General features: G+C 45.3%; 1 protein-coding gene across 5 annotated transcripts in view; it reads left to right on the forward strand.

Annotated features, from left to right (window-relative positions):
- Positions 1-208: 208 nt before the first annotated feature.
- Positions 209-17,337, forward strand: part of RFX2 (regulatory factor X2) — a 62,429-nt gene continuing 45,300 nt past the window's right edge. Inside the window, exons 1-2 of one of the 5 annotated variants that reach the window (XM_049807982.1) lie at positions 209-344; positions 1,880-2,029. The gene's annotated coding sequence lies outside the window, so the exon portion shown is untranslated. Of the gene's footprint in view, positions 345-1,879; positions 2,030-17,337 lie in introns of those variants that run through there. The other 4 variants (XM_049807977.1, XM_049807976.1, XM_049807975.1 and 1 more) reach the window with 4 other exon arrangements.

Genomic DNA, 17,337 nt, shown 5'->3' on the forward strand with positions numbered 1-17,337 from the left:
GCTCCGAAGCGCCAAAGCGCGCGCCAACTCTCCGCCCCGCCCCTTCCCCACCTCCATTGGCCTAACCCCGCCGCCTCCCGCCCCTCCAACGACTGACAGCCGACCCTCCAACAGCCGGCGGCGAGCTCAGCGGGCCACGCCCCCGCTCCCACCCCCCTCCTAGCGGGAGTGGGCGTGGCCGGGCGGTGACGTGAGGGGGAGAGGGTAGCAACAGTTGCCTCGAGACCCGGCGCCAGGCGCCATAGTGACCGTAGCCCTGGAGACTGTTACTTGCCAACGGGAGCAACGCGCGGCCCCGGCGGCCGGAGCCCAGCGCGGCCCGCGGCGCCCGGCGGGGAGGGCAGGTGAGCGGGGGCCGCGGTGACCAGCCGGGCGGGACGGGGATGGTGGACCGCGGGGGGGGGGGGGGGGGAAAGCCCTGCCGCGGGGGTCCCGCCCGCTGAGGGGACCTGTGGTGAGGTGGAGGGGGGGTGGTGGTGGTGAGGGGCTTCGCGGCCTCCGCGGAGGGCGGTAAGGGACGGCGGGGACCCCCTTCCCCCCCAACACACACCCACCTCCCACCCCCCCCCTCCCCGGCTGCGCTTCTCCGCCCCGTCCCGGCCGCAGGTTTCGTTTCCCCGGGCTCTGCCGCCCCTCGGTGCCGCCCGGGGCTGAGGGCGCTCCCCGCACCACCCCCGGGAAGTTGGGAGCGGCACCGCACCCGGGCGGAGCGGGGGGGAGGCGACACCCCCCCCCCCCTCCTCCTCCTCCTTCCCTCCTCCTCCTCTTCCCCCCCCCCCCCCCCGCCTTCCTCCCCCGCCCTCCGGTGCCGGTCCCCGCTCGGGGAACGGGGATCCAAACCGCGTGGCGACCCGGGGCGGGGGGGGGGGAGGGACGGACGGCCACGGCACCCCTCCCGCTTGTAACGAACTTGTCCCCCGGTTCGTATTTTCCTTTAACTCCGTCTTCTGAGCATCAGGCTCGGAAGAAACCTCGGTTGCTACAAACCCCGGCGGGCTCCGGGGCCGTGTCCCAATCCCGCTCCCGCCCCGGTGGGAGCTTGGAAGTGCTGGGGGGGGGGGGTCGGGAAAGGGGGGAGACGGGCCGGCCGGTCCCTCTGCCCTCCCGTTAGGAAGCTTGCATAGCCCTGGTGGTGTCTCTGTTTTCCCCCGGGCGTTTCTCCTAGTCTTACTGGGGGGAGTGGGAGGGGGTTGGTTTCAACTCCAGCTCATCCCTGTAGTTTGCCAGAGCTCTGAAATCCCAGCACTTGCTTTCTTGTTGGTCTTAGAAACGAGTGAAAAATTGCAATAAGACCTATTTTTAAGCATCTGCCGCCTATTCTTGACTTGGTTTCTCCTGTTTGTTTTGAATAAAGTATGTTGTGAAACAAGACTCGTCTCCTGTTAAAGCAGATTTTGTGTATGTGCCTATTTCAAGTGTGAGTGCCTGCAGTCTGATTAAATCTTTCCATTCTTTTTACTTAGATACTACTCTAAAGTGGGGGGATTTTTGGCTTTGCTATTGAAAGAAGCAAATCTTTCTAATTAAAGAGCAAAGTGGAATAAATAATAATTTTATTAAATCTACTTTATGTTTTTGCACTTGGAATATCCTTAAACTGACTGTGCTCAGCTTCAGATTCATTTGTTAGTCAAGGCTTTTTTTTGTCTGCTTCTGCCCAAACTTTTCAACTCTCTATCTCGGTTACAAATCAGTTGAGAATAGAGAGTAATTGCTGGCTTAAAAAAAAGAAAAAAAAAAAAAATCAGTCTCAAAATATAAACCTTAAGCTCCCAAAGGCTGGAGTTCCTTCTTTGCCTCTGCTGTTTGATTGTTCAGTGTGAGTTTGCTTCAGTCAGTTTAAGATAAATTCAGTCTTATCTCGGGTTTTATTTTGAAGTTACACGTCTAGTGGAAGGCAGTCTGTGGAAGGGAAGGCATCTTGGATGGTCCTCTCGTGGTTACCTAATTCAAGATGGGTTGAACCGGCCTTTCTCTGTTGGGGGAGTCCAGGATGAGCAAAGTTTGACTTCTAGATGGCTGAAGTCAGGTGAGGAAAAAGCACACTGTAGGACCAAACTGTGGGTGTTGGATATCTGACATCGGGACTGGGATGTGGTGGCTCTGACAGTGATGCTGGTTGTTTCATTTTGAAAATCTTAGTGTGTACTTTAAAAAAAACCCAACACATCAGCTGGTTCTTTACCTCTCAATATTGCTGTCCCAAGGCACATGAAATTTATTTGAATTTTGTGAGATGTTTTGCATCTGCAGAAAGGTGTGGGCATGCTCTGTGTCAGGGTTTTTTTTAAGCCTTTAGAGTTCATGTTCTCAAAGCTGTTCCTGTACCAGTGAGGTTTGGAAATACTCATCTTTTTAAATGGAATCTGGGTTCTCAGGTAGCTGCGGGATCTTGGCCTTAGGGGTGAAAGTGCACACAAAAGCAAGCGAGGGGTTGACAAGTGGAATTTCTTTGTCCCCACTTGCTCTCTGCAAAATGGGGAATGATCCCAGCTTGCTTTCTGCAAAACAGGGAATGATCCCAATGCATTCATGGGTGCTGGTAAGAGCATCTGCTGCCACAGAGGAACACAAGAGCCAGGTCCATCAGACTTCACATGGGACTCCCACAGACAGTCCCTGCTTTGCATTTCCCTGCTGTGCCATTTGCATCTCATGAATTCCTCTCATAGTACCGTGTCCCTGTCCTGGGGCCCTGTGTGCCAGCTCTGTTTGCTGTGGAAGGGTCCGAGCGAGTGCGAAATCCCAACGCTGTGCTACAGCAACCAGAGAGGGTGTAAAACGTGCAGGCAACATGCTGGGTGCTGTGGCCATGGCCCAGTGCAGCAAATTCTCCTCTAGCATCAGATCTGCCCTCTCAGAGAGAGCATTTTGTCAGTTTGGCATATAAGTTTGTAGGTTTGGCACATAAATTTGTGGGTTTGGCTTATAAATTTGTAGTTTGGCATATAAATGGAGGCCAATCTTCATCAAGGGACTTGGCACCATGTATCCCGTTGAGTCCCCCCCTGCGGCAGGGCTGGGAGGGAGGGAAGGGGTCACCCATCTCAAGACTTAAGGCTGAGTGCAGTCTTGAGAGAGTAGCTGTTAAAACGTGTGTTATGTACGTGGAGGTACACTAAAAACATGCTTTCTGTATATTTTTGCATGTGTAAATCTGAAATTCAAGGCTGTAATTGATGAAAACATGAGCAGCCAGTGCCACTGATGTCATGTGTCCTGGCTATCTGTTGGGGAGTATTCATTGCCACTAAAAGTCGCCTCTGTACTTGTCACCCTCTCTGTGACAACTTCTTCAGGGCTGCCATAAATGTAAAGCCTCAGTCAGTGGTTAATAACTGCAGCTTTTCCTAGCTCGATCGCAGTAAAATAGATGGCGCCAGTCATTGTCTTTAAATAGTCTCACGCTTGTAACACCTCAGAGCATTGACAGCTGTTATGTTTAATCACAACATGTTTTTGCTTTTAATACAGGCCTGTAAACATAGCTGTTTTAACATATTCTAGCATATTTTCCTTGTTCAGTTTTAGTACTCAAGAGCTAAAAGCGTCCTGTGGCGTGCAGAGTCACAGCACAAGGAGGGCAGTGCTGATTCAACAGGCGTATCTTACCGCTCGGCTTCGCAGCCAAAGTTTCTGCTGGAGGCTGCCGAGTTATATTTAAACCAAGTTTTCCCCTCTTTCCCTCCCTCGAAACAAATGCCAGCGCAGTTAATGTCTGGACGCCTGCCAGCTGGAGCAAAGCGCTGCCCGGACCAGCGTGCCAGGGCTTGCCGTGGGTGCTGCGGAGAGGAGCGCCTAACCTCCCCCTGCGTCAGTGCATGCAGCTCCGTGATCCGGGATTATGTTTCTGATATTTGAAACATATGCAAGGTTTCTTTCTGTAATCTGCGCTTTGAGACTCGGTATTTTGTCTTATTTGGACTGGCAGTTCTTTATTCCTGTGTTCACGCATTCACAAATCCACCTTATTGTCTAAGAATGTGCTGGCTTTCTCATGTTAGGCTGTTTCCATCTAAGTTGCATATGAACTAATTATGCCATAAATATATAAATAGATGACAAAACATTTCTTCAGCGCAAGCCATGTACCCCTTAATAGACTGAACAAAGAGGAATCCTTTCGTATGGGGCACTAGCTATAGACAATCGCTTTTCTTAACACAGAGAGCATGGAGGAAATTATTTCAGGGCACATCAGTACACAAACTGTTTCCAGTTAGTGGGGAAAGGGGAAAAAAACCAAACCCACCTCCATTTGGGGTCATCTTTTTATGGAAGATGGCTATGTCTGCATTTCACCTAGCTAAAATACAAGGACTAGAAAAGTTTAAATTTCCTTGATTTAGCTGACTTGTTAAAACAATATATAGTTATGGATAGACTTGATTTCATGTCAATGAATGCAAAAATCTTCCTCTTCCGATGCTATTCCTGCTTACTTACGACACTGGGGAGTTAGGCAGTATCTATCCAGCAAGGATTTACAAGGAGTATTTTAAATTGGAAGAGAAGCAAGAGTCCTCCCAAACAGAGGTTTATAAACTATTTTGTTTTGTTGATCTGGTATTACACCCGAGTTGAGAGCTGTAGAAGTGCCAAATGGAGCCATCTGAAAAGTAATTTAAAGGCAATTGATAAGCTTGCTTTTTTTCCTAAATTAGATTTCTATTAAGAAATTAGGAATTTCTTTTTCTGAGCTTAATAAATACCGAAGAAGTCTCAGCTTAGTACAAACATAGAGATAAAGCTTTCAAAGAGATTAACACTTGAACATTGCAGTTGCTTTCAAAGAAACGGGGGTCACAGAATGCTGTGCCAATGATGACTTTATATAAAGCAAATGCCAAAAAAAAAAAAAATCAGATTCTTTGTTTTCTTGTCACAAATCAATACGCTGCTGAAGGAAATCCTCAGTGTCTCTAGCAAGAAGCCAACAGGAGAAATAATTGCATTGACTGCAGCGATATTCCTCACTGCTGCATCATGTAGTTCACTGATGCATATTATGACTGTCCAGTCTCCACAAATGATTTTTTTCTGTTTGAGGTGGTTCTTCTCTGGCTTCACATGTGGGAATATGGATGTGGATGAGGAGAAACAACAGCAGGTACCTGCATGTAGGCTAGGATGAAGACCAGCAGTTTGAGACACGTCCCTGTCTTCTGTGGCAGAGTGACTTCATGCTCAGACTTCTTCAGGGCAGCACTAGTTTTTACAAAGTCTCTAAGCCTTACAAAGAAAATGCAGAACACAACCAGAAGCAAAGCACAAGGAGGAGGCAAGAAGGCTTCTGTGGATGTCGCCATGTCCAAGATGCGTGTAGCAGTGTCTGTCCGTGGTGATCAGCACCTGCTCTTCAGGAGTTGTCCTGCCTCTCGGGACAGCCCAAGCTGAGCTGATAAAAGCACTTTTCGGTTGCTTGCTGCATCTATGCCGTGACTTCTGCTACCGTACATAGTACCGAAGGGTGTGTTTCCTTTCTGCGCCCTTGCCAGCTGACGCTGTTCTGCTGAGAGAAATTCAGTGTGGGTCAAGGTTTCCAATACGTTGCCTGCTCAGCTGTCCTCTTAGGAAAGGATTTGTGTTGTACTGTGGTACGTGGCAGCTAGCTCTAGGGTTTGGGGCAGGAGACCTGCCTCCAATCCGGCTGCCTCCTCTCTTAGCCACCGAGTGGCTCTTGGTGTTGTACACAGATGGAGATGTTTGCATGCGAAATTATATTTTCCCCATCCCTTCTAGAGAAGAGGTTCGTGGATGGATTTACTTTTCTCCCACGCAGCTTTGGAGTACGCATTTTGCCTTTCCCATCGGTAACTGAACCCATGCTCGCACATAGCATGAGTGAATCTGGGTGTGAAGAAAGATGGTTCTGTCTCCATAGCTGAGTTTTGTAAGTGCCCAACGCATTGGGCAGCGCTAGGATGGAATCAATACTGAATGTATGCGGTGATGCACCAGTTATCTAGAAGTTTGTCTGGGATTACGTAGTTGGTGGTTCTTTGAGGTTAATGCACGGCAAAGTCCCCACTGAACTGAGCCCGTAATTAGGGATGCTGCTTCTTTTGGAGATGTCACTAGCTAAGACTGACAAGAAACAGGGAAGTGGATAGAAAGGAAGAGGTGCGGGTGGAATTATTATAAGCAAACAACCTAAGCATAATAAGCAATTTCCTTAGCTGCCACCTAGTAAGTCATTGTGAGACTATTCTTTAGTATCAGCTTAAGATCCTGTTGCCACCATGACAACCACGGAACTATTCTGGATAATTTCTGGCTTAACACACAGCTGATCAAACATTCACCTTGTTTGGGGAATTATATTAGTTATTCTATTTCTCCTAATCTCTGGTGGAGGGTATCTGGGATGCCGGGAGTTCAGCAGATTTTAGAAAAAGGAACCTCATGCTGACAGGTAAAACCCATAGACAGGCCTGCCTGTGTGTAGCTGAGCAGGTAGACAGTGGGACACTTTACAAGGGCTTCTTTCTTTTTTTTTTTTTCTTTTCCCTGAAACAGTGCTACAGTGATTAGAGAAACCAGGGCACTGAGCATTTAATTTTTATTGTTATCATGTACAGACATCCAGCAGACCTACACTGCGGTGCAGTGATGGCCTGAATACAACACTGGTTGAAGTTATTCTACTCACTTGATTTGGAAAGGTTATTTATGGTGGATGCATATGTCTTCTGGAGTGGCACAGTCTAGACGATCCGAGCATGTTGCATCTGATGATAGCTTTTGCATGGAGGATTTCCCATGTTTTGTTGCTCGGACTAGACGCTGACGTAGTGAAGCTCTAATCGCCTCGCGTGAAAAGGCCTTTTTCTTTTGCCTGGTTGGCTTTCTCCAGGATCTGATCCTGAGCTGAGCCAGTGCTTGATGATGTGTGGGTTGGATTAGTGCTTCTTGTGCCTAGGATGGGTTCAGAGGGCTTTCCTTGCTGGTAATGGACAATTTCACAACTAGACAATTTCTTAAGTATCCTTCACTTGGCATATAAATGAGGCTGTGGGACTGGCTAACAAGGCATAGGGACAGTAACTCCAAATGCAAATGCCATTCCTCTCCCTGTCGCCTCATGGCTGTGGTGGGAGAGGTTTCATCGGTGTCTGAGGACAGAACTGAGTCTCCACCTGGACAAAGCAGGGCTGGAGAAGGCAGCCTGTCCTTACCAAGCAGCATATCGCTGCCTCCCGCGGGAGAGCATGCCTGTTCTTCATGGCTTGGCCAAACCTTTTCAGTCTGCTGCAACCCACGCTACCGCTGGAGAAGGGAAGCAGAAGACATCTGGAGATGTGTGTGATTAAGTGGACAAATGGCCCATCTCCATACAGCCAGGGGATGCTTATGGGAAGCAAGGCTGATGGCCGGATTCTGCACAGGGCTGGATATTCCAGTTGGTGCAGCCAGATCTGGGGCCTTTCTGGACAGCAGGCAGTAGTCTCCTATTTTCTCTTACGCAAACTGTGTTCTTGTTTGGGTGGTAAAGAGAATTTTTGCATAGCTTCTGATAAGACGAAGCTTGCAGAAAGCGGGGAGGAAGCAAGTTCCAAGATAAGACCAACCTCTCAGTCTGGTGTAGGTACATTGTTTATCAGTGGCGTCGCCTTGCTGGTCTGTGCAAGGATATCTTTCTCCTTCTTTCTCCTCCCCAGAGCTGTCTTGGATGGTACAGTCAAAAAACCAACTTGAAATCCACCTCTGGGCTGTGAAATGAGGAGGTAGATGTGAATAAGTGCACATGGACTAGTTCTGTCTAATTTATCTTCAGTCTCTGCATTTAAAGAAAATATTTTATATGCTGTTTAAACCCCCACCCTCTTCCCCCCAAAAGAAGATGAAATGCAGATCTTTTCAAATATTCATGACCTTAAATGACCAATCATGGGAGGCAGTTTTTCTTTAATAGGTACAGATAATAAGAGAAATAATGGCTTCTGGTCACCAAGCTAATCTTCAGTGCTTCCTTCTTCCTAGCAAATATTTATTCTTCCTAATATGATAGATGTGCGCCATTGTTCAGAAGACTTGCACCCACTAGGAAAGTGAAATATCCCTCACCCAGGTCCTAAAACCCTTGAAGAAACTGGGGCCTACCTGCAGGCTACCTGTCCTCCACAGTTGTTTGAACTCATAATGCAGTTTTTTCTATATAAATTACTTTCCTGCAAACTGTAAATACAAAATTCACCCTTCATGTTTTGGGCAACAGCTCTGTTACATTCACCTGTGGAGGCTGGCAACCTGCAGCACTCTGACTTGAGCTGGGCATTGCAAAAGCAAAGATTGTTCCTACTCGTGGCTTAGCCTAGGGATCTGTTGGTGTCAATGTTTTCCTTTAGGAATAGCATTTACTATGGTAGTTTCCATAAGATTGCTCCCAACACCATGATCAGATAATATTCACCAGATAGGAGCCACTGGCAGGCAGGATGCACTTAGATGGTTAGAAATGCTGCTTGCTGTGCTAATAAATGGACTTATTTAAATTTCAGGGTATTGTCTTGTACGCTGCAACCATTAGAGATAATTGTGTAAGGTAAGGAGTTGTAAGCTAGATAATTCATGTTTCAAATTATACTGGAGCAGCAAAAGTGCTTTTTGATTCTTATCGCTGCTATTTTCCACATTTTCATTCTTCCCAATCTGGATGCTGCTCAGAATTTAAAAATCTTTGAAAAAACCCCAAAAAACCAAAACCAAAAACAAAGAAAAAACAGAAAACCCCAACTTGTATTTAGATAAACAGTGCAGTCAACATTTCTCTAACACTTAATAAAACTGTGTATTCCCGGAGGTCTACCTGGCCACTGAAATTTTGAGTCAGTTCATTATTTAGTCTTTCTTGAGGTAGAGGCACTATGTAGAAATAGCTTCTTTTAGACTCATTAGACAATGTCAGTTAAAAACCACGATTGTTTGAGCTGTGACAGCGCCAGGAAGCCCATGTACCCCGATGACCTGTTACCTTCTCTGCCCCAACGTGCTCGCAGTGGTTTCATGGGAGAGGCAGAGCAAAGATCATCTTACGCCAAAGATGGGGGTTAATTATTTTGTGCTGGCAGCAGTGTTTTATCCCTCACAGAAACCTCCTCTGCAGTCCCCATCCAAGACATTCCAGTGTGATGCCTCATCAGCTGCTACTGCTGCGTCATCTCCGTACTGTTGGGAAGAGCTGTCGCCACAGCCTTGCGTTACTAGGGAAGAGCCCGATGTGCCTTCACCTAAAGGATCTTTAGGCTATTTAAGATACATAACCCTTTTAGAGATCAACTTCACTGAGAGCAAACACCCTCCTGTGCCGTCACAGAGGAAAAGCATGACGTGCGAGTTGTCATGTTGGTGCTTCATAAACAAACTACAAACGCCTAATTATTAGAGTTGATTTTTGGGAGTCATATTCTGATTCTTAGCAGGGCGTGTGGACAGAGCATGCACAACTATGGGCCAGGCAGTGCCTTTCTGTTTATTCCACTGTATCTATTGTCACGGTGGATTACAACTGAGCAGGGTAGAGGATTGCAGGGTAAGTCTCTCCTAAGTACAAGCTGCTGACCAGCTACTTTTCTGCATCTTTTTCATGGATACAATCACTCATAAAACCATGATCTGCCTTATTGTAATGCTGAGGAATTTTTAAGTCCCCTACTACTGCCCTGTAGGGAAATGTACTTTGTCTTTAGCTCCACAGGTACCATGCAAGCTCTGTCTTTGTATCTTGTTTGTAAAAAGCACTAATCATCAATTCCTTGATGGGGACTGAAAGGAGACATTTTAATGTCAAAACATCTGAGGGTTTGTCTGTCACAATAAAAGCTCTCTGTATGTTTAGGCAGGCCCTGGGGCTATATCCGTATCTGTGTATGTGGAAATCCATGTGTATTTTATTTTTTTATATATATACACACACATACATATATAAATATACCTGTATATGTACATATAGATACATTATGATAGAGTGTAGTTCCACGAGTACACCATGCAGAAGGATGTTTATTCCACATTTCTGATATACATCCTTGCCTCTGGACCCAGTCCTTGCTGGGGTGTCTGTGCCACCGTAGACTGTCCTGCGGGACTGTGCTCTGAGGCATAAATTAATCTCTGATATAGCAAGTCCCATCTTTTTCTGATCCAGAATCCAAGTCTATTGGTATCTGAGTCTGTTTGGGAAACCCTGCTTTATTTGCTCTGTGCTTTCATTTCCATTTTCCATTAGGGAAAAATTCAATACCTGCCTTTTTTCCAGGATCCAGAAAGTTGAGATGGGTAGACTTGTAAGGGTTAATATTTGTAAAGTGCTTTGAAATCCTCAAGTGATTGCTGCTTTACTCGCTGATCAAAATCACATATGCAGTTTTTTGGATGGTGTCATTATTAAAGGTCTGTTCCAACCTAAATGAGTCTATGATCATCGCTCTGCTTCATGCCCTCTCATAATGCCTTGTGCAGAGGCACTTGCCTTTTACCCTCTGGACACAGAGAACAGGGATGCATGCTGCACGGCTCTGGCTGCTCTGTGTCCTCTTATGAGAAGCATAAGATGCAACTTTGATGCAGTTGCTGGCTTCTTTTTGCTCCCCTGGATGTGCCTGGGAATGGTCTTCCAGGAGAAGCACCTACTTGGTGGATTTTCCTCCCCCAGTTTGCTCTTCCTTCTGCAGGGTGCTGGCAATCTTGCAGGGTGCTGGCTGGTGGAGATGCAGAAACCATGCTGAGAGCCATGTTTTGGTCCTGATATACTGAGAGAGGGAAAACAACTAACCGACCCCTGGAAAAATTATTTAATTGAAGAAATGTTTTTGTGGGAAAAGAGGAATTGGGGGGTTTCTTGCTGAAGTGACTCCACTATCATTCTTCAGTCTGTTTTACAATCCAAGTGAACACACATGTAGAGTGCTGTCAAAAAGTGAATTTTGGAACAAAATATTTGAGAAGATGAAGAGCTAAACTCTGTTCTTCCATGTTGCTCTGTTTACAGTACCCAATGAGAAACACAGAATAGTTTCAGTGACACTCCCTCTCTTTGCACATTTGAAGAGACAGTTTATGTCGTGGATTGAATTTTTCCAGCTGTATTCTAACCTCAGGTCCTTAAAACTCAAGCTTTTTTCCTTAAATGCCACCAAATAATTAAATTAATACATCATACATTGCAATCCTTATTCATGTTCCCTGAAGAATTACTTAATACTTTGGTGATGAGTCTCTTCTTAGTCTATCATTAAGGAATTTTTGTGATAGCTTTCATTTTGGCAGCTACTTGGTTGAATTTATATTATGATGTTGGACAACAGAATGTTCCACGGTGAACATTTTGAATGCATCTCCTGATTTCTAACTGCTTTCTTCATATATGAGGATTGAATTACATGATTAGCCAGAACATTATGCAGTATTTCTGCTGGAGAAAAGTAAATTGTCTATGGATTAATTTCTACTTTACACTTCTGGCTTATAGCCATCCTAGACTAACGGTGAATTGAAAGTTTTTAAGAACTGATAGCCTGTAGCCTCTCTGCAATAATTTTTATACCTTCTTCTCTATCAGATTTATAAAACTTTTACTAATTTTCTTGCATCAGAAAGGTAATGGTTGAGTTACTGCCTATTCCCTGGAAGCATAAATTTCCCCCAAATCAGCAGTAGCATATGCTGATCAGTTAAAGAAGGTATGTGATAATATGGTCCAATAATGTAATAACAGAGGATTTTAATTTTAAAAGCCTGCCCCCCTCTTCACCTCCCAGAAATCTTACTCAGCGGGGTACAGCGAGTTGAGTGTCTTATTCCTTTGAGACAATAGTGTGTTGAAAACCTATTTTGGAAGGTAATCTAATCTCTGTACTGATACTGTTGTACGAGTTTATAACAACAGTCAGTGTTTTCCCACTGCAGAGGCACAAACAACGTTCTTGCTTGGACACGTGTGCATACACTCACAGAAGTTCAAGGCTGCAAACAATTTTGTTTTAATTTTTTTTTTCTCTTTGCAACTGGCTTCTGGCATTGTTGCTGTAACTGCCTCTTTCCTAGAGACAACAATGTCTCTTGTGAACTTAATATAAGCTGCTTGTAGTACTTCTTTGAGTCCGTTTTTTGACTTGTGTCTTTGAAAGATCCCTCTGTAGTTTCATGTCAGTGTTGGAGGGTGAGCTAGCTGACTTTTTTGGCATATAGCAATTGTGGGAGAAAAAAAAAAATCTGATGTGAATGCTCAGCTGAACAATGTGCATTATTTCTACTGGAGTGCTTTTTGCCTGAGCAACATAAGTGCAGATGTAGAGAAGATGATGGTGTTTTCTTTTTCCCCTCCATCTGCAGAAAGTAGAACTTCACCACTAAGAAAATTGTCATACTTGATTTTTAAAAACTGGTGTTAATGTGTTGATTGTATGTACTACTCTGACCTATACCACTTAACTAAACCCATTCACTTCTGATTTACAACATGCTAAAAAAGAACAGAAGCTGACCATTCTGTCCTGGAAGATTGAACTGAAAATTCAGGATTAACAAAATCTACTTTTTGCCTTTGAAACAGGCAGATGGGATCATTTAACATATCACTTGCTAAAGTTTATTTTGACTTTGCTGAAGTTTATTTTGACTGAAGTCTGATGTCAAGTAGCATCCCAAGCAAATATTTAAGAATAAAATACCATATTGCTGACTTACAACTCTGTTGCTGTTGGTTTAAACTAACTATGGTTATAAAATCACTGGTATTGGCAAAAAGTCTGTTAGCAGAACAGTAATTGTTTGTATATAGTATTTTAAACCAGTTGTGTTTTGTGCTATTACGTTAATCGAAAGCATGTTTTGACATCTTCCCCTTAGCTCCCTGACTAAACTGTCTGGATTTGGAATTCCATCTGGCTGCACTGAAGAAACTCTTCCCTCTATTCCCCACCCAAATCTTTTCTCGGTAAATAAAGGAGCCCCTGAAAAGGTTAACTGTTTTTTAAGAGAACAAATCATTCTGCTTTTAAAATGGGCAGTGCAATGGTCTTTATTGGCTACCTGCTGATCTGAGGCTCTCCAGAGATATTGGAAGCTTTTTCTAAAATGCTTTGAGTTGTTCGAAGCACGTTTGGCTCATAAATACCTACAGATCATAGCCCATGAGAGAGCTATGAGTCAGGGAGTAGGAAAGGGCCGAGTAGGGATGTTTTAGAAACCCCAGTCCCAATACTTCAAGTAATAGAATAAACTGATGTTTCATTTGACAGTGCCAAAACTCATCCATAGTTAATGCTCCTTGACCTGTCCTCTCTCCGCTTCATAAATGTCTTTTTTTTCTTCTTTGTCTCTTTGGGGAAGCATGCTGCAAACAGGGGATTTGCCCTATGGAATGGTGAGATTAGTGTTAGCTTGTATCTTAATAGAATCATCGCATGGTTTGGGTCCATGGGCAGGGACACCTTCCACTAGACCAGGTTGCTCAAAGCCCCATCCAACCTGGCCTTGAACTCTTTGAGGGATGGAGCATCCACAACTTCTCTGGGCAACCTGTTCCAGTGCCTCACCACCCTCATAGTGGAGAATTTCTTCCTTATAACTAATCTAAATCTACCCTCTTTCAGTTTAAAGCCATTACTCCTTGTTCTGTCACTACATGCCCACGTAAAAAGTCTCTCTCTGGCTTTCTTGTAGGCCCCTTCAGGTACTGGCAGGCTGCTAGAAGGTCTCCCCAGAGCCTTCTCTTCTCCAGGCTGAACAACCCCAACACTCTCAGCCTGTCTTCATAGGAGAGTGCTCCAGCCTTCTGATCATCTTGGTGGGCCTCTTCTGGACTCGCTCTAACAGGTCCATGTCCCTCTTAGGTTGGGGGCCCCAGAGCTGGACACAGCAATGCAGGTGGGGTCTTACGAGAGTGGAGCAGAGGGGGAGAATCACCTCCCTTGACCTGCTGGTCACGCCGCTTTTGGTGCAGCCCAGGATACAGTTGGCTTTCTGGGCTGCGAGCGCACATTGCTGGGTCGTGTTGAGCTTCTCATCAACCAACACCCCCAAGTCCTTCTCCTCAGGGCTGCTCTCCATCCCTTCATCACCAAGCCTGTATTTATGCTTGGGATTGCGCTGACCCACGTGCAGGACCTCACACTTGGCTTTGTTGAACTTGATGAGGTTTGCACGGGCTGACCTCTCCAGCCTGTCCAGGTCTCTCTGGATAGCATCCCTTCCCTCCAGCACATCGACCGCACCACACAGCTTGGTGTCATCGGCAAACTTGCTGAGGGTGCACTCAATCCCATCTTCTGGCTTTCTTTTTAAAGACAGGTTTATGCAATTCAGTCAATGAAAGGAAAATTAAGAGACAGCGGTAATGGGTCGATAGCTAAACAATTCATAATTTAAGAAGTGAATCCCCAATACCACTGGAAGGTATGAATGCTGACTGATTCCTCTGATGCTATTGAAGCTGCACAGCTCAGACAGGAGAATCAGTTTGAGGTGATTTAATCAAGCCACCTGTGCAATCTCTCTTACGGAAAAATCCATTGAAAGCTTCACAGCCCACACAGAAGAGCAGGGTCATGGCTCTTAGTGTCTCAGACTGATCTCCCTCTACTTCATGTAATGACAAATCTTCATTGTTCTTTGCAGCAGAATAAGGGAGAAAAGTTGCTGCTGATGGTTCAGAGCAATTCCATGTTTCTTGCACTGTGCTTTTTGCAAAAAACAGAATGGGTTGATGCTTTAGGCGGTTCTGGAGGGTGCTCAAAACCACAGTGTTCAACGGGTGCTCCTGGAGGCACGGGTGTCCAGGTGCTACAGCTCGGACACATCCTCCCACCTCCTTAGTTGTTCCAGAAAGAAAATAGCTGCTCCTGGCTTTTGCAGCTTTGATACAAAAGTCGGCTGCGGTGTCAATGTGAGGAAGGTTGACCTTGCTTATAACAATAACAAGTTTTGTTAATCCTTGCACTGTTAATTAGGCTCTTTGTGTGAATTTGCAAACATCTGGGTGGCCAAGAGAGTTCCACCATCCTTCAGGAACCTGGCAGAAGAGCCACGATTCGTCCTCTATCACCGTCATCTCATTCATATGATTTAAGAATTAAAATCTGTGCAAGACTTACAGATGAGGGACTGAGACCATGCAGGTTATCGTGGTGAGATGAACACAAGAGCACAGCATTTCGGTGATGGAGTGGCACAGGAGAGACCCTCTGTCCTGTGTGGAGGGGGTCTCTCGCCATTTAAACTCTGCCTGACCGAACAAGTGTGGCAGGCTGTTGCCATGTGAAAAATATATGAAAAAAAGAATAAGCAGGTGTCCCAAGCGCTGAGCCTTGCGGTTACTCACTTTGTCAGGTCGATTCATTGTCCCGTGCAATCACTCAGGAGAAAATAAATGGTGATGCTGAGGATATTGCTCCTCACTCTGCCTTTTCTGCTCCTTTGTAAAATACTGCATCATATAAAACTTGCTCTGTTACAGAGCACTTTTTTGACTGCAAGAGTATTCCTAGAAAACTTTTCTCTTTGCTAATGGTGCTGCACTTTTCTACTAGTATTTGCTTTGCTGATTATTTGGCCTTAGGAGAATAGTTACTTTGTTCCCAGCAGCTGATGGCTTTCCTTTCTAGAGGACATGGATTTGGTTTTTTCCAGCCCTGAATAATTTAGATACTATTGATAGCTTAAAAATATTATTTTGCAGAGTAACTAGGTACTTGCGTTAGACTGCAAATGAGTACTTTTTTGTAATTCCACCTGCAAATTACAAAACTGTTACATGAAGTTTACTGTTACAAAGCTTTAGGGACTCCAATTTAGTTTTCAATTAATCAATTGATTTTGCGGGGGGGAAATTATATCAAATCTGGCAGTCCTTTTAATAGGTGTGTTTCAGAAATGAAATTATGTCTGATTCTGGTTCCAAATGTGCTGTGACATCAGTGTTAAAAAAACAAACCCCAAACCCACCAAAACCCACAATTATTGCTTCTCTTAATTGTGAAATGGGCAGAGCCATTGTGTATGAAGAGATTCATTTTAATTTGAAAAGCTTTTGTCATCCTCAGCTGTAGCCCACTATCCTTACTTAGGAGTGCAGCCCCAACCCAGAAAATAGCTCCTAATTTGAAAACGAAACATTTTCTGGCTGGCCTGTCTTGGAGGAAACATTTAGCCTGAAAACTTCAATTAAGATGGTGACATAAATCAGTAGGATACTCTCAGTTGAGGCAAATACTAATTTCTTTGTGCAGAACATGGCGATGCGAGGTGTGATACAGAGCGGTACCCTTCTAGTCCCTGATCCGATGCACGCGTAGAGGAGGAGTGCGTTAACTTTGTAAAGCAAAGCATGCCTGACCTTCTCATTGCTTGCTAGCTGGTGGCTTGGCTGAACATTGCCATTGCTTGGCAGCTTGTGTTTTGACTGCAGTGGAGCCTTCTGCATCTGAAGAGGGGCTCTAATGCTAGGACCTTCTGATACCAGGACCTGCTCTCTATCTGGACTCCTTCCCAGGCTCTAAAGGTGTGTGGATGCTCCTTTCTGTTCCAGCTCGTGGTCTTCCTGCTGTTGCTTAGTTTGCAAGCGGAGGCATTCTTAGCATTCCTTCCAGTCTGCATCGTAGCTACAAAACATCTAATTACACTTCTCCACAACAAGTAGCCAGCAAATTAACATTATAATGGATCTTAAGGTTTTGTAATTACTCAAAAATGTCACTGAGCTGGAAGATTGCTGGGCTCTGCCTGTCAGCAGCCTTTCCTTCCAGGGCTTCCAGCTGTGTGCTGCCACTTCCTTCTCCGGCCTTTGGAGTCTTCCTGCAGGTGAAAAATGTGTTGTTCTGAGGCCTTAGTGTCCTTAGCAGCACCTTCCTCCTCTAGTGTAAAGGGTCGTTCTGGTAATTACTTTCGATACAGGAGGGTCACCAAAGTTTGGGACCAGGCTCTCAAGGGCAGCCAAGTATGTCGCTGAATTTCTTTGCTGAGCTGAAGTATCCCGGCCATTTCTAAACACTGGCAGCTGCTGCTTTCTTTTGTCCTGTCCCAGTTTTGATTTTTTGTTTCTTCAGGCAAAATGTCTACTGCAATTGCTGGAAGAGTTGCCTTTGGCAAAGATGGAGATGCTACTTGCAGAACTGGTTGACAGGAGGGAGGGGAGCAGAAAGCCTTGCAGGCTGCGTAGTTTCTTAAATTCCACCTTAGCTTCCCAGGCAGGGCAAGAGCATCCTTTGTGCTGTCCATCTCCCCTGCTTTACACCTTTGTGACCCATCCTGACAAAATCAGGGCTTTATTATGGCAGGAGATATCACAGATTACCACCTCCAAAGGGAACTCCTCTCACCATTCGAGGGCTGGATGAA

The sequence above is a fragment of the Accipiter gentilis genome, chromosome 8, assembly GCF_929443795.1.
Source record: "Accipiter gentilis chromosome 8, bAccGen1.1, whole genome shotgun sequence".
Lineage (NCBI taxonomy): Eukaryota > Metazoa > Chordata > Aves > Accipitriformes > Accipitridae > Astur > Astur gentilis.